We start from the raw sequence: 22775 nt of genomic DNA on the forward strand, positions 1-22775 counted from the left end.
TCTCACGATCAGTGAGATCCGGTTTCTGCAGCAGAGCAGGAGCCCTGGGCGGCCAGATTTGCCACCCACACAATTGCTGGCTCTGTGACGGAGCCGGAAGGGGGTAGGCAGCTCGGGGGCTGCGCGAGCACACAGGGCATACTGCGGAGACCCCCGGAGCCGGGAGATTGCTTTTCACCTCCCCTCCGGGGGTATACTCATGAGTATCCACGTCATGGAGCCACATCGTGGCTACTCATGATCGAGAAGCCCGGGTTTGCGGTGTGCTCGTTCCAGAAACTCAGGCTTAGGGGAGGGCTACAAAAGCAGGCTAGCCGCTTGTAAGCCATTGGGCTCGCCTGCGAGCCCGGTGTTTTTCATGAGCAGCAAAAATTGGGCTAGGCTCTCCTAGCCTGATTTTTGCTGCGCATGAGAATAGCCCCAAAGTATTATAATAAAATGTAAACAAAAGACATATAAATATCAGAATTACAATTTAATATGACCATAGATATTCACATTTCTTGAGAACGTTGCATTTCGGTTAGTGTAATTGTATCAAATAAACATAATCCCCCTGGATTTTGATACAGTAGTTGGTAATAATGACACTCCCCATTTCAGCCATATATAAGTTTCAGTAGCTAAGATTTTAAAAATAAAAGAGATATTTATACACCGCTTTTTGTATCCAAAGTGTCCAAAGCGGTTTACGTAGAGAAGTAATAAATAAATAAACAAATAAGATTGTCCCCTGTCCCCAAAAGGCACACAATCTAAAAAGAAATGTAAGATAGACCCCAGCAACAACTACTGGAGGGATGCTGTGCTGGGGGTGGATAGGGCCAGTTGCTCTCCCCTTGCTCAATAAAGAGAATCACCGTGTTAAAAAGGTGCCTCTTTGCCTAGTTAGCCAGGGTAAAAAAATAAATTCAACTATGATGACAATGCCCAGTGTATCACATGCATAAATTAAGATTAATCCTGCCTACCCAGATTCTTCAAGCCTTATATGTGCAGGAAAATAAAGACTACCGTGTCTTGTGTGGTAGAATGGACTGTACTACCTCAGAATGCAGAGGTGCAATACCATTTTTTAGTTCTCTGACATAAAACATTCCCTATAATCAGAAAGTTTGGCGCAGTGAGGCAATGACTTGATTAGCAAGCCAGATGTTACCAGTTTGAATCCCTGCTGGTATGTTTCGCAGACTATGGGAAACAACTATATCGGGCAGCATCAATATAGGAAGATGCTGAAAGGCATCATGTCATACTGCGTGGGAGGAGGCAATGGTAAACCCCTCCTGCATTCTACCAAAGACAACCACAGGGCTCTGTGGTCACGAGGAGTCAACACTGACTCGACAACACACTTTACTTTTTACATTTATAAGCAGAAAACTAATTATGAGGATGAAAGCCCAGCCCACTCCCTGCATGCTAGATTTCTAGAGGAGAGGTGGTCTTGTGGTAGCAAGCATGACTTGTCCCCTTAGCTAAGCAGGGTCTGCCCTGGTTGCATTTGAATGGGAGCCTAGAAGTGTGAGCACTGTAAGATATTCCCCTCAGGGGATGGAGCCGCTCTGGGAAGAGCAGAAGGTTCCAAGTTCCCTCCCTGGCTTCTCCAAGATAGGGCTGAGAGAGATTCCTGCCTGCAGCCTTGGAGAAGCCGCTGCTAGTCTGTGAAAACAATACTTAGCTAGATAGACCAATGGTCTGACTCAGTATATGGCAGCTTCCTATGTTCCTACATGCAGGGAGCTTTAAAAAAACGTAAGGGAGTATTTACATATAACACCCCACCTGCTCTGAAGTGGTACAGTCCATCTACCACTTCACAACTCTGTTGCCTCATTCTCACTTCATTCTGTGGCATGGGTAGACCAAGTTAAATTCTCTTTCCTGGTAGATAGGGAAATAGATCCTATTCAAGGTTGTTTATTTTTAGCTGAGTTTTCTAAGGGCTGATTGGTAGCCCCCAAAACTTCAGCTAGCAGTCATAAAAGACCTTTTTGAATGAAAGGAGGCTATAAAAAGCAATATACAAGCAAACCACATTGCCTCCATTTGAAGCACATGCATCTCTGGCAGAAAGTCTGAAAAGACACCACAGATACTCAGCTAAAAAGCTGTTGTCCTAAAATATATTCCTTTGTTAAGTTCCTACTGCTAACCCTTGAGGGTATTGACAGCCTATTATTTTTCATATGTGCCATCTCTACCCAGGAAAGTGAAAGAATTACTAATTATATCCTTTGCAAATGAGGCTAGTAGAATGGCTTTTGTTCACCAAAATTCTTAAGTCTTTTTGACATGCATACAGAATTCACTATGCGCCCCCCCCCCCCGCCTAATGTACATCCACTTTCGTTGCATGTGAAGTTTGGCATTTGAAGCTAATTGTACACTCTGCTTGGGCTGCTGTGTATTCAGCCAGTTTGCTTGGCTGTGTATTGCATTTGTACTTAAGGCTTAATTGATCATTTTGCAGAGGGTTTTCTGTGTTGTTTTTTGTGTGATTGACATTGGCACTATTATTTTTAAAGGTTGCACTAGCACCGTTGGAAAAGGCCATGGTAGTAAGCAATTAAAATGAAGGTCACTAAAATAAATCTATTAACAAATGCACAGTGTTTCTGTAGACTATTTTAGACCCTCGCCCCCCCCCCACTAGAATGCTGTCTCATGGATTACTGTATATTTTTTAAAAAACTGTGAAAACCCAACTGTGGTCTAGGTTATGCTGGACAAAAAGAAAACTGTGATACATTATTTTCATGTATAAATCATTCTGCAATCTCATTGTTGAGAAATTCCTGTCTCCCCAGTGTGCAGAGAAACAGCCAATGGGCGGGGGACCCCTCTTTGTTGAACACTAGCCACTTAAAGAAGAGAATCATTGTCATATAGAGCACTGTTTGAATGTTATCCAAACACAGCAGGGTGGAGGGAATGGATCACACAAGCCTGATCTCTGTGCATTCAGTATAAGGACTGAAAGATTCCCTGGGCATATATCTGTGTGAAAGAAGGGGCTTCCCTGCTTTTTCATGGCCCCTGATCACATGAGGAGAACCTTCTGCATATACAATCATGCATGTGAGGACTTTTCATCATTTATTTATTTATTTATTTATTTATTTATTTATTTATTTATTTAATATACTGCCTCATCCAAAAGGCTCTGAGTGGTGACCTGGCCATGCAGAGGCCCATTGGCCATGTGCGGCAGCCTCCAAAATGGCCACCGCAATGGGGGTAAAGCCCGGAATGGGCTGAAAACCACCTGAACCAGGCCATTTGGTGCATAATGGAGGGGGGGGGGGAGCGTGAACCTCCGGAGATCCCCGCAGCTTTGGAGAAGACCCCTGGAGGAAGGGAGCTAAAAAAAAAAATCAAAATATTTTCACAAGCCCCCAAAACCAAACTGGGGGGGGGAGGGGTGTAACGAGGCTGGAGTGGGCCCAGAGACGAAATTTTAAAATGGGTCCCTCGCTGATACACACACACTCACTTCACATGTGACTTGCCTCTGGGGGGGCCCCTCAAGGCGTGGGGGCCCCCAGGCAGCCGCCTCCCCTTGCCTAATGGTAGTTACACCCCTGGGGGCTTGAGTTGAGGGGTTGCAGAACCAAACTGGCCCAGTCCGGTTTGGGTCCAGTTTGGACTCGAACCAAACTGGGCCAGCCAGTTTTGTGCAGACCCCTATCCTCTATGTATTCCCTGATGCTCTCTCAGCACATACCTGTATTGCATGGCGGGGGGGGGCAGGGTTCATCTGCATGGCCTCCTATACACATGCTCCAGGTACTTTTATGTCATTCTATTCTAGTTTATGTTTCATCAATAATCTCTGGGCCGTTTATTTATTTATTTTGCTGTGCAATAAAATAAACAAGTAAATAAATCATTGCTGGGTGGCTTTGTGATTTGTTAGTTTTAATTTCTTAAGTATCTTAACTGTATTGCTTTACGAACTGCCTAGACAGCCCAATTAGGTCAAAAGGCCATATTCAGAGAGATTGTATTGCATTAGTCCTAGAGCACAGAAAAGCAATAATGGGGAAAGGCCATATATACATTTAAGTTAAACCAACACTACAGTTAATGTATCAGTGTACATCACATTATTTCTTATACTTTTCTTGTACAATTGATCTTAAAAGGCTGAAGTGGCAGGACTGGCCTACCTGAAGGACCACCTTCAGACTGTTCAGCTGTTATTTATTTAACAGCCTGTTCAGCTGTTAAGTTCTTCCTCTGAAGCCCTTTTCCAGGTCCCATGGACTTTTTAATGATGCTGCATCATCTTTGGAACTTGCTTCTTCTAAACATCTGGGAGTTGCCTTCTTTGACTTCATTTGAGTGTCAAGTTCAAACTCTTTTGCTCAACAAGCCTTTAATTGATCTCTGCTATTTTTGTGGAGGTTTTCAATGACTGCCATGGGCAGCATTGCTACTGATCTTGTTTTCAGTGGCCTAATTCAGATGTAATGTGAAACAGGAGGTTGATAAACCCAATATTTCCTCGGCTGTTGGCCTTCGAGGCTGTATGCCCACAAGCTGCACATTCAGACTTTGGCCAAAGCATCAGGGTGACACCAGAGTGGCAGCGACTGGCCACAGTCTTGAAGGGGCCATGCTGAGTACATTCGTGCCTTTTCAGAACAGTCTGCCCATTTAAATCCCATGCCATGTCAGTGCTTCTTCTGACTGCAATTGCACCATCTGCCTCCTAAGAGTCCCACAACAAAACTATCCCACACAAAGCACAATTCTGGATTGGTTGGAAGAACTATTTCCCTGTTACTCAGGAAAGGGAAGGGAACATGATGATTTCCTAGGAAGGGATATGTATATGATGGAGGGCAAAAGATCCTGGGGGGGTCTGTCCTGCCGTGACTTAGGATGCTCTTGCGCAGGCTCACACTGGCAAAGCATTCCATGCAGACCAAATCATGCTCCTGCTCTTTTGGCAGCTTGCTGCAAGTGGACTAGTACTCTCATGAGAGGGCCAGTCTACTGGGGAGTACCACTAGGATGAGCATCCTAGGTCTTACACTGGACTACGCACTCATGAGTTGAGCAAAACCAGCAAAGGGGTCCCTGCTTGCGTGGGGCCCCCACTCTCACTGGTTAAAGATATAACTTTTGCACTGTAACCCCCTCCTCCCATGGGAAGGCATGCACATTTCCCAAGGGGATTGTGATGCTCCATGTGTTAGAGCCTAGCCACATGTGCAGACAGGGGGAACACCAGGTGCAGGAAGAGATCTTTACTCCCTTTCAAAATTCCCAGGTTCAGGCTGGTGTTGTGCCATATGCAGATCTGCCACCATGGGGAATCTCGGGAGAGGGGAACCCCAATTTACACTGACCCGAGGAAAGTGGAGTCACCATTTTGAGGCACAAGCAAGGGTGCACATATCCACATGGGTAGATGGGCTGGCACAGGGCATGCTTTGACCGCTACCTGGCAGCAATCACCAAGACAGGAAGAGCAGTTGCCAGAGGACTCTTCCCCTGTGGCTTTCCTGTATAGAGCAATCTGGCTCAATATAGAGCTCCCATGGCCTGACACTCTTGTGAGAGAGCTGAATATTGGAGCAGGGGTTGTTTTGTCCTGACAAATGATTAGAGATTCTGCCCAACACTCACAGATGGTTCTTATCATGAGTTGTGAAGGGGTGTCACCATGGCCTTACACTCTCATGAGTGAGCAGTCTGCTCTGGATCAGCATGCATCCTCATCAAATATCAGGAATCTCTCCTTTCACTGGAGAAATGCTGCTCCTGCTGCTCCTTCCCCAACTTATTAGTGGGGCGGGGGGATAGCAATTGACTGTCCAAGAATCCCTGATTAGGGCTGCCTTTTAAAACTGACCCTGAAACAAACACACACACACACACACACACACACACACACACACACAGGCCACATCCAGGCATTGTAATGGGGCGCCCTGCTTATGTTGTCACCTGGAACGTTTGTGCTTGTGAACATACATAATTGTCTCTTTGTTCTCGGGAAGTAAATAGCTTACTGCCAATCCTGTCATTCCGTCCCCTTCCCCCACCTGCTTACCAGGAGGGGGGAGCAAGGGACAGAGTGGAGAGAAGGCATCCCCTATACTACTTTGCTGCTTGACACATTTGGAATGGGACATGCCCTGTTGCCGGTCAAATGCATAGCTGCATCTAAGACAGGAGGAGCAGGGCTGGTGCTTGGAGAGGCAACCAGCAAGAAGCACTGCAGGCATGGAGTGGGTGCAATCACAGGCAGATCTGCACCACTGTCTCTATGATTGTAGTTTTTAAAACCTCATGGAACTTGGTTATAGTGGTGTCCATGTTCAGGCATAAGGTTTCAGCAGCCAAACTTCAGTTCTTGGCAGTGAACCTTACTGCAAACCAAAGGTTCAAATTGGAGTTTGGTAAGGCAAGCCACAGGTCACTTTCACCATGAAACCGTGGTTACACTAATTCTTATGTAACGGAGTTCCAACCTTTGCCCCACTTAACTCCGGTTTCACATTACATTTGAATTCGGCCAGTATTTTATTCATATATATCGATTTAGAAGCTTTTTACTTTGAAGCATTTTAGGCATTGCTTCGAAGTACTGAACACTGTAGAAAACATTGAAGATTGTACAAAAGCTTAAACTGAGACTTTTTTGAATTAGAAATGTTTAAAATTAATTTTAAAAATAAGCAAGTAAGCATGGTGATTAGTAGCTGAACAAGTAAACTGATTCCATTAAAAATCTTTTTTGTCTGAGATAATCCTGAAATTATATGAAAGTTCTGTGATGGCTCTTTATACATGCAGTGATGCTGCTCTCATCAAATGACATGTGCATGTGTGAACCACTCCTGAAGTCCTGGCTGACATCTTGTCAAATGCAGCTCTTGTTCTGAATGAAGAATTGCAGGTGCTGCTGAAGAGTTCCAGACTAGCGCAGAACTGGCACTCAAACATTTTGCCATTTTCCCCTTCCCCGGAAGTATCTAGTGCCACCTGAAAATATGCCTCTGAGGGCACATATGTGAACCTCAGGGATATATTTTTAGGTGGAACAGGGCACTCTTGGGGGAAGGAGAGCTCAGAAATTCATCCTGCCTACATAATTGCCACTGTTGAGTTAGTCAAATGCATCCACAGCACAGGCACATTTCATATAGCACCCATACTGCTTTAGGATGTTGGCCACTAATTTCAGTAGTATTTAGACATGTTTAATATTTATTTGGATTATGTCCATTTACCTGAAGGTATGATCCACTGATTTCAGTGTGCGTGTGATCACAGTCTTAATAGGCAAGAATGCCAATGTAATACTGTTTTTAATGACTAGCAATACTTTGTAATCAGGAAAAGAAAAAGGGAGACTGCCACTGCTAGAGGCATATTGATGCTACTGCTTCCAGTGAATTCTTTTTGCCTGTGGTTATATTGGCAGGAACATTGAACATTAAGAGGCACAAGTGCATTAATTTAAGCTTCGGGGATGGAGGAAGAGATGAAAAACATCATACTATAATTACAATGGGTTTTCTTTTCTTTTTGAATGCTATTTTTCTATCAAAAGAAGTTATTTTATCCATTTATATATCATTTATCAATTGGAGACATGAGACTAAATCTTGGCTATTGAAAATTGTGAATATATGCCTTTATTATAGGTCTTGGAAGCTACTGTAGGCTGACATTTTGACAGGCTGCTTGCATACAAGTGGCTAAAAATATTGCTCGTAATATTTTTCCTGGCTCCCAATGCCTATACATTTGTTTATCTTGTTACAAGGTTGCTTATCCTGTACTTTTTATACCTGAGGTGATGGATTTGGAAACTGACAAAAATGGATGCATCAGCAATTAATTTGCCATCTGCCATGGCTTCACGAGAAAGCACAGAATAATTTTCCACCCAATGTCACCATAACGTTGAGTAAATTGTTGAGAGTGCGCATAAGAACTTTGTGTCATGGTATAAGACAGCCGTTGCTGTTCTTTTAGAAAGTTTCTCTAAAAGCAATGCAGGTCTATAGATACCTACTTTGTGCATTTCTCTTTAACTTATGATTGGATGAAGGAGTAAAAAGAAAAGTAGTACAGTAAAACTTTAGTAGTGAATGTGCTAACTTCCTTCCAGGGGTGTGCAAAATAGAAACATTTCAACTTGAAACAGATCATTTCAAGTGTTTCAAGCTTGAAACAAAACACCCTTTAAACAAAGAAGCTTGGGGAAAAACATCCCCAATTTGATATTTTGAGCTCCATTTTGGAGGTCTGTTTTTCCCTTGCTGATTGGTTTTCTAGCACTTTCTGATCCTCTGGGGATTTGGGGGAAAGGTTAAAAATTTGTTTAAAATCACCTGTTTGCCCATTTCTTTTGTGGTTTGGGTGGTAGATAGCACCTATCATGTGCTACCACCCAACCCTCTTTGTTTTCCCTAGAAGCTACCCATGTTCTAGGGGTGTTTTAAGTTTTCCCATTGTTCCTATGGCCAAAGCACAAGAAATGTTTTGTGATTTGTTCCTTCAAAACAACCAGGTCAACTGCTGTTTCAACAGAATGTTTCAGCCATCTGCATTTCGTTTTGAGCTCAAAATAAAATATAAAATCAGTTTCATGCACATCCCTACTTCCTTCTATATTGAATTCATTTGTAGGAAACCAAAAGGACCCAAATACACACAAAGTGAGATGCTACCAGTGGTACTGCAATTGTAATGGTGGTGTTTTTCTCTGTCTGTCATATACTTGCAGGTAAGTAAATCTCCTAAGGATGAGCTGTAGATTTATATATAAGCCCAGATGATCCATGATGCTGGTGCCCATAGTGTGGATTCTTGAGGAAGTAAATTAGATTAATCATAGAGATTCAAAGCATGGCTGAAATGTTTGAGAGGGAGTGCTTCCTCATCCTGGTATGACTTTGGATGGGTAGTTCAGAAAGAACTGTAGTTTTCCTTCTTATGTTTTTCTCTGCAAAGGTACCCATTTCTATTCCTCTTCTAAAATGCCACTGCTGTGATTAGTTGTCTAGTTCATATATCCTTGCATGCAGCAGCAGGTTGTATGCACACTCCTGTGAGCAAGTATCTCTGTGTACTCTTTTGTAGAACAGATTATTTGTGCTGATTTGGAGGGGGGAGCAGAAGGAAGAATAAGTTGTGAAGGAAGTCAAAAGTTTGAGAAATATTCCCTTGCTAAGCGAACAAAGAGGAACTTTTTAAAGTGCTGATTCTTTTTATTGAGCAGGGGGAGAACAACTGGCCCTATCCATCCCCAGCACAGCATCCCTCCAGTAGCTGTTGCTGGTGTCTACCTTGTGTGTGTGTTTTTAGATTGTGAGACCTTTGGGGACAGGGAGCCATTTTATTTATTTATGTATTTGTTTGTTTATATCTATGTAAACTGCTTTGGGAACTTCTACTGAAAAGCAGTATATAAATATTCATTGAATTGTATGTATATTGGCTTAATTAAAACTCAGCTACAAGCCTGTGTTATAAGTTTGGAAAACTCATTTCATTCACATAAATGGATTTGCTTGTGAACAAGCTTGACTTAAGGTGAATACTTAAGCTACGTGTATACGGACATGAGTTCAAAATATATGCAACTCATGCCATTTCATAAAATGCACATGCAATATAATTGTTGTTTTCCCCATTGAAATACATTGAAGTAGTGTTTGGAAGAGAAGCATGACCCCAGTTCTCTGTATCTGAGAGGGGAAAGTAGCAGTTGTGCTTTTTGTATAGTACATGTGTTATTTGTATTTTAACATCTCTACCTGAGTACAAAATGTAACGTGAGAAAGCTATTCTTGGATTAACACTTCAGCACAAACACAGGAATCTGGCTTCCTTTAACCCAGTTCCACACATGCTAAAAGGTGTGTGGAACAGCATTAATTCTGCCTTGGGAACAATTTCCTTCTGCGTCAGCTGTTTCTCATTCCTCCCCAGTCCTTAAATCTATAATCAATGGGATTCCAACAAGACAACACAACCTGGCCTTCTCTTCGCAAACTGCTTCTCCAGTCAAATATTGAAAGTGTTTATATTTTACAAACTGTTAGCAAAGGAGAACTAATGTATGACCTATTCATATGAGAAGCTAAGTATTTTTCCAGAGAAGCAGCTATTTGCAGTTGGGGCAACCTTATACCAGGGCTAGGTGCCTGCTTTTGTTGTCTTCAGGGTTCAAAAGTCAACAGGAAATGACTGCATATTCCACATAAAAAGTAAAAGTGGAGAAAAGACTGATATAAATATCTCCTCTATATCTGCTCAAATTAGATAAGTATCTGTTCTTTCTCAAAGCACTCTAAAGCTGTCATCCGGTATGCTTATTGTGAGAGACAGTTCTCTCAAAGTATTCTTTTTATCTCCAGACCTTTTTTTGACCAGACAGAAGAAATCTCGAGATACTGAAGTACTGTTTATTTTACAGGAGATTGTTTAGGTTCTCATATAAAGAATTCCTTTTTTTCAGGCTCGGAAAAGTAAAAGTGTATCTATATAGAATGCATTAGAATTATGAGGAAAAGCAAGCATGTTGTGTAATTGAGAAAGACTGGCATCTGCTTCTCAAGCATTAAGAAAAGAGTTTGCTGTGGAATGACTCATTGCTATAACTGCTCTTTCACCTATCTGTGTTTCAGCTCTTTTTAAAATATGCTCCCAATGAAGCTGAATAAAGTGGCATGTGGGAAAGGTTGTCTGATCTTTCAGGCTGGTGACAGGGAGACAGTGGTAGGTAACCAGAAATGAATGCGTCAAGTGGTTAAGGAGCTGAAAAGACCAGAGCTCAAACAGGGTGACGAAAAGTGCCAGGGAGATTAGAATGTAAGAATGCCGAAGTGAACATTTACTCTATGTGTCGGGTCGGGGAGAAAAGAGCAGAGATGGAGATTAAGGAGGAAAAAATTGTTTCTTCTTTTCTCTCCGGGAAACCGTGAAGGAAATATCACAGGGCAGCTCTCCTTTTCTCGGTGAAGAATTGACCTTCCTTCTTTATTTGGGTTTATGTAACAATGCCATTCCTTTGAGAGCCTATCAGCTCTGCTCTGTCATTTGACCTTAAAGGTGTGTGTTTAAATTGAGTTTCTTTATCCCTTTCAGAAGCCAGAGGGGACCTGGCATATAAACTTGAATCCTTAACAATGTAGTTATTGTATGCAGCTGTGCTGTCACCCAATTCTTCCTTTTCAAATTAGAATTATTTCACATGTCACAATTTTAACAGGCATGCTTAATCATCACCTACATTTATTTTATGCTTTTTCTGACTGTTTGAATATTATGCATGCATTACCTCAGTAATCCTTACAACAACCCTTAAAGGCAGGCCAATATTATATTCACATTATGGACGGGGGGAGGGGCGCAGAGAGAAGCAGAGAGAAGCAGAGAGAAAGTAACTTGCCTAAGGCCATTCAGTAACTTGAAAACTGAACTGTGAACTACCCGGGAACTACCCGGCATATAGTCGCTTTGTGAGTCATCTCATAAAGAGAAGCACCCACAATAGTAAGGCTTCACAAACTCTTAGGGATTTTACAAAGACATGAAGGCTAGAAACTGCAGAAACAAACTTGGGGATCTCATGAATCTTAGGACTGGATTACATGTTCTATTAATAACATGCTTGATCCTGACATGGTTAGTGTCCCCTTGCTAAAGAGTGGCCATGAGAGACCTGAACCAGATTCTACCTCCTTAGAAATATAAAGTTCTAAAATGGTTGGGGGGGGGGGGCAAGAGTTTTATACACCTTTCCTCCTCAGAAGTAGGAGGGGCTGTGACTGTCCTGAGGGAGTATTCTTCAAATAGATACATTTCCTGCTCTTTTGATCCAAGCCCTCCTCTTTCACCTTGCCACAGAATGCCATTAGCTTCACTCACCTGCTCGTCTGTTAACTGCACTCTAGCCATGGACATTCCATCCTATTGATTAACCTGGGGACGTTTTGTGGGATTTGATTGCCTTAGTTTTTCTGTCTTAAGATTTTTTTTTAATACCAACACATCTGCAGCTGCCTCTTAATCTGCTGGTACCTCCCACTTACCTGCAAGCAGTCCAGTTATTCATTCATAAGGATCATAATATTTATAGGTCTTTTGAAAATAGATATAGGGGCCATTCACAGACCTACTGGATGGGCAGGGTGAAGGCTTCCCAAATCTTACTTTCCCCCCAGATGACACTTCATTTCTCAGTGGAAGCGCATTCCATGCTCCCACACGATCAGCCCTGCTCTGTGAAGCATGGAGCACGGTGGAGTGATCTGAGGCCAGGACTCGTTGTCCCAGCCTCCATGAAGCCCACAAGGCAGTGTGCAACACATACTCTGCGTTGGGTGATTCCCCCCAAAGACCGGCTCTCTAGGCACCTGTCTCTGTGTGCGACTGGGCTGGAAGCAGGTAGGGATGGCCAAACAGGTTTGATATCGAACAGATTCGACATTGAACATGATCGGTTCAACGGTCATGACCTGGCCATGCAGAGGCCCATTGGCCATCCAAAATGGCCGCTGCAACGGGGGTGAGACCCAGAATGGGCTGAAGACTGCCTGAACAGGGTGATTTGAGGCAAAATGGAGGCCTGTGAGGGGAGGGGGAACCTCCAGAGACCCGCAGCTTTGGAGAAGCCCCCACTGGAGGGGGTAAGTAATTTTTTTTAAAAAAATAAAAAAATAAGATAAAGCTCATGAACCCCCTCCCCACACCAAACTGAATGGGGAGCGGGGTTTCAAGTGGGTGCTGAACCAAACTGGCCCAGTCTGGTTTGGGTCCAGTTTGGACTCAAACCGAACTGAGCCAGCTGGTTTCATGCCCACCCCTAGAAGCAGGCCAGTATTAAGGGTTATACTGGAAGTAGGCCAGTATTAAGCACTCGCTCCCTTAACCTCGGCTAACAGCTGGGCTTAAAAGTCAGACTAGTCAGTGCTGGTCCGCCAGGATCAGGCCTGATCCTGGTGGTTCTCACTTGCAGCCTATCCCAGGCAGGGTGTCCTGGGTTAGGCTGCATGTGAGAACAACCTCACAAGATTATTGAGTGAGAGTGTTTATCTCTCACTTTTTAGTTTGTACTCCCCTCTTCTGAAGCAAGGTAAACGTGGATACACTGAACACTTTTCATGAGATTTTAATCCTTTTAAAAAAAATGTATTACCTCTCACAATAAGTGGTTGATGCAGTGGTCAATGCAGTGACACTTATTTCAAAAACACAAACTGCTATATTAAGATACTTCAGTGTTGACAGAATTTTGCCAGATACTCACTTTTTGTTTCAGTCCAATAGTTAGAACACACATATGATTTCCCTTGTTTTATGGCAGCTCTAGAAACACTGGACTGTATTGCTAATGGTATGACAAAATGATTTTCCAGCTTGAACACTGAACTTCCTTGCAATTCCATTATGCACTTGATGAATTATTTTACTTCATCTAACTGTGGTGTTTCAAAAAAAAAAAGAAAGAAAGAAAGAAAGAAAAAGGAGTTATCCTAAATTTACAGATCCCCCATAAGTGGAACAGGAGTTTATGGACTGTGGAAATGTTAACATAGCAGATAATTAGCAGATTGCCATTGCTCTCTTAGGAAGTCCTATTTGCAGTCCATTTCAGGACTAAACATTGTAGTTCTGAACTAATGGAATGTTGAATGGAGCTAAGTATGTGTAGGCTCTTTTAAAAAGCAGAAGTACTGCTATTTTATTGTTTGGCAGGGAAGGGAGAGTTGTTAGGGGCTAACTCCAGGCTCCCTTGTTTCCTAATCAAGGGGATTTGGGTTTTTTAACAATGATTTGTGAGCATATTCCTGGCTGTGGGATTGACCTGAACAATCACTCATGCAATACCAATGTGCACATCACCATCTAGCTAGGAAAACATACAAAGAAGCCTACTTCCATACATTCATGTTCCCTAACTGGATTCAGCAAGTTATGTCCAATTTGCTAGGGAAACGATGAGAATCACCTTATGAGAAAAATGTGGTCTTCCGAATCCTGTGTTTGCTTTTAAACACTAGTGAAGTATGACTGAATGAAGGAAGAGTTGGTCTTATTGTACTCCCCTCTTCTGAAGCAAGGTAAACGTGGATACACTGAACACTTTTCATGAGATTTTAATCCTTTTAAAAAAAATGTATTACCTCTCACAATAAGTGGTTGATGCAGTGGTCAATGCAGTGACACTTATTTCAAAAACACAAACAAGAGGGCACTGTTTTGGGGAGCGGAGATTTTTTTTTAGCTATAAAATCTGCTGTAATACTAACCTTGTGGTCTTCATACCCCTCATCTCCATTCCTATGAAATCTTCATTGCCAGCGAAGAATCATGTAGGAATCAACAAATGGTAGACTTCCTGAATGTCCTTTCGGGGAGGGGGGCGGATTCCTTTTCAGTAATTTTCTGGAATCAGAACAAAGCAAATCACACAGATCATTCAATCCTCTCAGGCATAGCAGGAGACATCAGGGAGGGTGATGTCGCAATCACTTTAACCAATGGGAGAGCGCTTTTGCTGTGCCAGGGAAATGTGAATCTTTAAATAGATTTTTAAAGCCTAGGATGAAACAAGTTCTTCAGTATGAAAATGACATAGGATGTAATAAATTCTTCTAGTAAGAAATAATCTGCATACTTTCCCTTCACTATCCCTACAACTGGACTAAATTTGGTCCAAATTGGTTAGGCAGTTCACATTAGCCCACTTCCACCTCAAGCATTCATGTGTACACCATCTTGAATTGGGGTTAATGACATCATCACAAACTATATCTTTGAGGTGTCCCTGTGTGCAGTGTTCCCTCTAACAGGGATTCCCAGATGTTGTTGCCTACAACTCCCATAATCCCCAGTCAAAGGCCATTGCAGCTGGGGATGCTGAGAGTCAACAACATCTGGATGCTGGGATGTCAGCAACATCTGGGAATCCCTATTAAAGGGAACAGTGTCTATGTGTCCATACAATTGTACCAAATTTGGTCCAAATCAGTTCCCACTTGCACCTCAAACCTTCACGTGTCCATCTTGAATTGGGGTGGATGACATCATCACAAACCACACCATTGAGATGTCCCTATATGTCACTCATATATGTCACTCACTACAACTGTACCAAATTTGGTCCAAATTGATTAGAAGGTCCACAAGTTAGCCCACTGGCTCCTCAAATATTCACACATCTGCCATCTTGAATTGCGGTGGATGATATCATCACAAACTATGCCATTGAGGCATTTCTATGTGTCTCTACAGCTGTAGCAAATTTGAACTCAGAGTTCACAGCAATTAAGGTCACACACTGTTCTTTTTCTGAATGGAGGAGCATTGCATTGAAACAGGCTAAAATCTTTAAAATCTTCAAAACATTATTTTTTTAAAAAAAAACATGAACCCCACCGGCTTGGTGCTCCTGGAGTGCCAACCACCCATCCTGGTTTTGTGCTCCTCGCAGGCCACAATCCAACAGGCAGTGACTCAACTAAAAAGACACCAAGCTGCAAATCAAAAAACAAGAACAGAAGCAGACCTGCCAGGCCAGCACAACTGCAAAACCATGGAAACCAAACCAAACATCAACTACTACTGCTGCTGCCACAAACACCTCGCAGGACACACACTACAGCACAAGGCAGCAAAACCGACCCGGCACACAAACTGCAAAGAAAGAGGGCGAGGCAAAAACAAACCACATTGAATGAGAAATTAAGATAATGCACCTTGAGATTTTCTCTCCTCCTCTCTCTTTGTGCGTGTGGTGTGCCTACAAAGAAAATCTGCCTCAGTCTAGCAGGTCCACACATTTTTGCTGGAGGCCACACAGGCCCCAGACACATGTTGGCAGCAGACCATGGACTCATCATTGGTGATGCATGCAATGGTGAATGTGTGTGTTGTGTGTGTGTGTGTGTGTGTGTGTGTGTGTGTGTGTGCTAGAACTAAACTGAAGAGGGAAAAGAAAAAGGGAGGCCTATATAAATATTTAAAAAGCCACCTAATGGTGTGGAGGGGAAATGCTTGACTAACAAGCAGAAGGTTGCCAGTTCGAATCCCTGCTGGTACTATATTGGGCAGCATTGATATAGGAAGAAGCTGAAAGGCATCATTTTATACTGCATGGGAGGATGCAATGGTAAACCCCTCTTGTATTCTACCAAAAGAAAGCCACGGGGTTCTGTGGGTGCCAGGAGTCGAAATCGACCTGACGGCACACTTTACCTTTACTTTATATACACATTCCACAAATACATTATTTACAAGTATTGTATAGACACATCCATCTATACAGCTATAGTATATATACACATTGTGCAAAAAAAAAAAATACAAAAAAGAGACATCCATCTATACAGCTGTAGTATTTGCACACTATCTACATGAACCAAAGCTTCCAAAAAACTATCTACACAAAAGGAAGAAACCTCTATTCTACACCACACCCACCAACAAAAATCTCCATGCATGCACAGGCACACTTATACCTGCACCAGCACATCTGTATAATACTTCTACACATTTACAGCAGCTAGTTCTACATATTCAAATATTTACAATTCTACACATTTTCAGATTTACATTTTTAAAAATCCACATTTGTACAATACCCAGCCTGCTGCCCCCCAAGAAAAGTCACCTATGTATACATTCAAAAATCTACATATTTGCAAATTTACATATTTACAAATATACACATTTACAAATATACACAGTGCCACACTGGCAGAACTGCCTAGTGTTTGTGTGTGCATCCATGGCCCCCTGGGGCTGCTGGCCAGGTTGTCCAGAACTGTGTGTGGTCCCTCTCTGGGTCTTCCTCCACAGGGTCCTCTACTGTAGGTGCTGCACAACGCATTGTGTAGCACTGGTGGTCCTGGTAGGCTGAGCCTCCTGCAAACCAGGCAAGGTGCCAAGGCACACCCGCTTAAACCACTGGGCTGATTTAGTGGGAGGAACTGCCTGTTGCATTGCCACCACTGCCTGGGATGCCACACCGCTAGACTGGGAAGAGGAAGGGGTGAGAGATGAAGGGCCTCCCGTACTACTGCTGCTACTAGGTGTGGGTCACACATGCTTGGGAGGTACACCATCACCACCCTCCTGGTCCTTGGTCCGACAATCCTCATCCTCTCTAACGCTCTGGACCAGGAGGTCCTTCCACCTGGGCAAGCCATCCGTGCAAACAACATTGCTCTTGTTGGTTGGGTCACAGAGACAAGACAGGATGTACTACTCTCGGTCACCCAATTCAGCGACCAGCCTGTCGACAACCCTGGTCCTCAGCCTTCCAGCCAGAGCACACCCCTCTGGCATGTTCAGGAAGGTCTGGAGTTCATCCATCAGCTTTTCCGAGAGAATAGCCACGGACAGGGCCAGACTCAGAGGAGTGGTATTGGCACACAAGCTGTTCGTGGCAAACAGGAAGGGCTCGAATGCCAACACCATCTCGAACATGAGCTTCCACTCTGGGTTGGATAGGTCACACATGCCCAAGACCTCTTTCATTGCCAGGTTGTCGAGGGCCACCTCCTGCTCCAGCAGGCACTGGAACAAGAGGAAGGTGGAGTTCCACCAGGTATCTACATCTGTAGGGATGAGATGGTGAGGAATGCCATGGTCACTTTGCCACTAGCGGAGCAGGTGCCTGGACTTTTCACTCTGGTGGAAGTGGGCTGCAATCTTCTGGGCCTTGTCCGCAAGCACAGCCATGGCAGGAACTGCACCCTGCATGGGATGGCCCTGTTCCTTGGACACTTTTGCCTCCTTGAGGCCAAGGGGATCCCTGACAGCCAGGTAGAGCGTGTGTGCCATGCAGCAGATGTTCACATACTCTACCACTGCCATGATGTTGGAGCCATTGTATGTCACATTGAAGCCTCGGGTAAGGAATGGTAACCCACCTATCCACTCCTCAATTTGGCAGCTGAGTATGACTGCCACCTCCTCCTTAGTATGCTTGACATCCAGGGTCTCCATGTGCAAGACAGCCCACCTGTGTCAAAATGCAGTGTGGGATGTGCTGGAGCCAGAGGCAGGACCGGAGGTCCCCTCTCACTCCAGGCCCCATCAGTGAGCAGTTAGGGCCAGCAAAACAGTGTGCATGCAACTGCATCTCACGTACAGGAAGGGGACCATGAATGTGGTCCTTGAGGGGATTATGTAGTCGGGCATGAGTGTTTGGATAATCCTGTGGAAGACAGGGTTCTCAAATAACTGAAAAGGTTGGTCATCAGTGGCCACCATCTCCCCTATGAGGTGGGTGAGGAGATGTTGGTCCACATGAACTGGATGCTGCCTGCCCGACTACTGTGTCCAACAGTAGACCGGCAGCATGCCCTGCTTCAGGGAAGCCTTCACATGGGCCTTGTCAGCACTAGTCGCAAGCATACTAGGAGCAGGGGGATGAACCAGGGAAATGGACCAGAGAGGCCTCTCAGGCCAAAGGGCATGTGCCCCCACCAGCCCCCTGGCAGTGGGCACAGAGCAGGAGAGACAGTCACTCACTCAGAAAACAAACAACCCAGCAGCAGCACAGACAAACACACATGCAGCCAGGGAAAATTACTTTGGAGAAGACAGAGTGGGACGGGGGACAGAAGGGCGGGGGCAGAGTGGACTGGGGATACCTCACCACCACCCACACAGAGGCAGGCAGGCAGGCACAAGACGGCTGCAGCCAAACTCTTTCACCATCAGCAGCCAGCAGCAGCAAGCAGCAAGAGTGATTTTTGCAAGGCCAAGGCTTGCCTTTAAATAGAACTTGAAACTTCTTCCAACACCACCTTTGCCCTCCCCTCTGGCCAATAGAATGCCAGTTCTCAAGGACTGGCACCAGTGGAAAGCCTATCAGAGAGCCAGATATATCTGGCCAATCAGGGAAGCAGGAGCTCGGCAAATGAATTCAAGCAAGACAAGTGACACAAAATGTCACTTGTCTAGGACCTAAAATGAAGGATCGAGCCTTTGAGCCTCTTTGAACTGGTTCGAACTGAACCAGGCTCGATTGGTTCAAACTCGGACTAGCATTGCCAATGCAATGCCCTGTTTGGTCCAAATCTGAACCTTCAAACCAGTTCATATTCGAACCTATTTGCACATCCCTAGTGAGCAGTGAGGTGCACAGGCTTGCAAATAATACCAATCATTCATAGTGGTGAAAATCAGATGAATTGCAAAAACCTCCAAAGGCGCTCTCCAAACTGGATGAATGGGCAACAAACTATGAATCAAAGTAAGATTCCAGCAGGCATATTCTGTCTGTTCAGGCAATGAAACAGATGCATATGCAATCATCACATGTTAAGACTGCCAGGCAGTTAAAGCTTTTGCCTATACTTCTGTGCAGAAAATTTGTAACCTTTGGAGAAGATCTCATTAAAACTTTATAGTTGATAATTGGCAAATTAAAAGATTATTTTTAGGTATTTATGAATATGTGCATGTGTGTATGTAAGCACCAAATATGAGGTTTTATTTCATACACTGCCTTTGTATGAAGCATCTTATATCCCATTAGCAAATATATAGTAGACTTATGGCAAGAAGAGTAAGTGCTCATATGGGAAGATAAAAACATGTTGGCCACAGCCCAGGAGCCCAAGTGATAGAGATCTCTACACACTTCCAACATTTTTTATCTCCTTTCTGATTTGGCAGTCTGCCTCTCCTGCTGCACCGAACTATGGCATAAACTCCCTCAGCCAAAAAAGAAAGAAAAAGCACTTTGGCAGGAAATGGGGTGAGGTGGGGCTGTTGAATTGGAAAGGAAACAAAAATCCCAGGTGCTTTCACATAACCTTATGTGTGTGAGAGTGCATGCCTACACACATGCTATGAGCTATACTGGATTGCAGCCAAGATAGCAATTCGGAGAAAGTTAGGTGTATTGCCGAGCCAGAACAAGGGCACACTGTTCATGAACCCTTTTGTCCATAACAAAAAGCCTCCCTACCCTTTTCACCAATGTTTTTTCACCTTTTTTTTTTTTTGCACATCTTCATTCGCCCAATATACCATATGTAGATTAGAGCTTTGCAGTCCTATCTATCCAACAGGCCTGTCAGACCTGTTGGGCATTATCAGAATGAGTCCAGACAGGACACCAGGAACCCCTTACAGTCAAAACCTCTGACTGAGCTCCCACCTTTGTGTCTGAACTCCAACATTCCTGTTGGACAGTTAACTGGCCAGCATGTTGGCTGAGAGGCTGCCTGGGCCCTTTAACTTTTATTTCTCTCCAATGTGGCTGCAGGGCTTCTTTAAAGGAACTGCACCCTGGAAATAACATGGAGGGGGGAAAGGAAACTTCCTACAAAGCACCCTCTGGCCCTGTAAAAACGAAGGGCATAAAGGGAGAAGTGGCATCTCCGTGTGTAAAGCACCAAGGACTGGGGAAGGTGGAGAAGTGAGAGAAGGAGAAAGGTCAGGTTTAAGTTGGGGGAGAAATTATTCCTCTGCATGCTTTATAAGCAAACATAGAGGGGGTGGGTGGAGGAAAGGGGGGAAGATCTGGGCTTGCTCCTTGGTCAGAGGGAAACTAATGTGATGATGTAGGAAGCCACAGGAGCTTGGCCTTCTGCCTCCAACACCACTTGGACTTTGGTTGGACCTGCTTGGTTGTGAGGCCTGGTAATAACCAAGTGGACCCTACCTCACCCATATCTCTTCCTGCAAGTGTATATCTGCCTTTTAAACACATACTCTTGGAGATAGCTGCCATTTTATTTATTTATTTATTTATATCTGTGTAAACCACTTTGGGAACTTCTGTTGAAAAGCGGTATATAAATATTCATTGTATTGTAGTGTAGTGTGGTGTATTTTCAACCATCTTTATTTGCAAGCAGTTGTATTTAATAGGGGTGTGCACAAAACTGGCTGGCCCGGTTTGGATCAAGTCCCACCGGATCCAAATTTGGACCAAGTCAGTTGGCTTTTGCCCCCCATCAAACCCACCCAGTTCAGTTTGGGGGGCAGTGTTTGCTTGCCTTTTTACATTAAAAATTTATTTATTTATTTAGTACTTAGCCCATCTGGGGGGCTTCTACGAGGCCATGGGGGGTGTTGGCAGAGGTTCCCCTCCACCACTGGCCTCAATTTGGGCAAAAACTACCCAGTTTGGGCATTCTTTGGCTCGTTCTGGACCTTCCCCCCTCACGGTGGCCATTTTGGAGGTCACCGTGCATGTGCAATGGGCCTCTGCGTGGCCTGGGTCATGACCTGGCCATGCAGGGGCCCCTTGCAAATGTGCAACGGCCTCCAAAATGGCTGCCACAATGGGATAAAGGCCTGGAATGGGCTGGAGGATGCCCGAACCAAGAGATTTTTGCCAAAATAGAGGCTGGCGGGTGGAGCGGGAACCTCCCTGGATCCCTTGCAGCCTCAGAGAAACCCCCCAGAGGGGTATGTATTAAAAAATTAATGTAAAATGGCTCACGAAGCCCCCGAACAGCCAGTGTGTGTGTGGGGGGGGGTTCGGTCTGAGCCGAACCAGGGGTGGTTTGACTTGACCCCAAAGTTTTGAACCGAACCTGTAAGATGTCGACAAATGGTCAACAAGAACCTTCAACATGTTTAGTGACTAGCATATTCTCAATATTCAGCTATTTAATTTTCAAACAGCTTAAAATCATTTCTCAGTGGCTCTAATTTTTATGAATCTGTATATTAGCCAAATATCCAGGTTAATTTACATTTAAGTACCTATTTTGTAAATGACTTTATAAGGGCTGAAATCAAAATGATTCTCCATCTTTTTTTTTTTTTTAAGCACACAACTTCCAGCAGCTTCTCTCTGGAGTCAAATAGGGCTGTCTCTGTCTTCATCATTTGTACATATAGGCTCCCATGAACACTAAAAAGAATTATAATCACCTAATTATAAATTCACTGTTAATATAGCCTTAGAGCCGAGAACATTTCACTCCAGTAGTTAATTTAGTCTGTGGTAAATTCTCACTGTTATTTAATGTCATTTATCACCTGCTGTTTTGTCTTACTGTGAACATCCTGTCTGCCCTGTGCTGCCTACTGTACATGGACCTTCTGTGACTTTAATGTACTCAGAACAATGGCTCCTAAGTGCTTGTATCAGGAAGATTTTGGCAACTTGCCTTAGATATATTCAAGCCATTTTGCTGCCTGTCACTCAGTGCTTTACAAATTGAACTCCGAGGAGAGGTAAAAAGGGTCTGTGAAGCATTTTTTTTCTGGGAAGAATATGCTAATAAAGCGCCATCAGCAGGAAGCAGGTTGTGTCTGAAAGAGTTTTGTCAACTCTGAATTAATTTTGTGTGTTAAGAAGCACGGGGGTGCGTCTAGAGCTGGCCCATAGTAATTAATCCTTCCTGTTTCTGGAAGGACAGGGCGGTGAAAAACATAGGCCGGATTCCACAGATGTGTGCGTACAATGTCTGCTTTATGAGGAGACAAACGAAATGAGGGGTGCAGAAGAAACAAAAAAAAAATAGAAATTACAATAGTTTGAAAAGCACATAGGCTGCAAAATACCTCTGCTTAAGCAATCCTCTTATTCTTTTAAAGGTTAGGAGAGGCAGAGTGAAAGAGCATGGTTTTGAAAACATCTGCCCATGCAGTGAAATGCTGTAAAGAGACTGAAAAGGACAGATGTGACTTTTGCTTGTTAATGTTCCTAACTTTTGCAGAAACAAAATAAAGGAATATGATTATGGATACAATTGACTGGACAGTGATGTACTTTGCCCTGAGGAAACAGGGACAAAAAGCAGAGTGACAATATT

This window comes from Hemicordylus capensis, chromosome 3 (assembly GCF_027244095.1).
Source record: "Hemicordylus capensis ecotype Gifberg chromosome 3, rHemCap1.1.pri, whole genome shotgun sequence".
In the NCBI taxonomy this organism is placed as follows: domain Eukaryota; kingdom Metazoa; phylum Chordata; class Lepidosauria; order Squamata; family Cordylidae; genus Hemicordylus; species Hemicordylus capensis.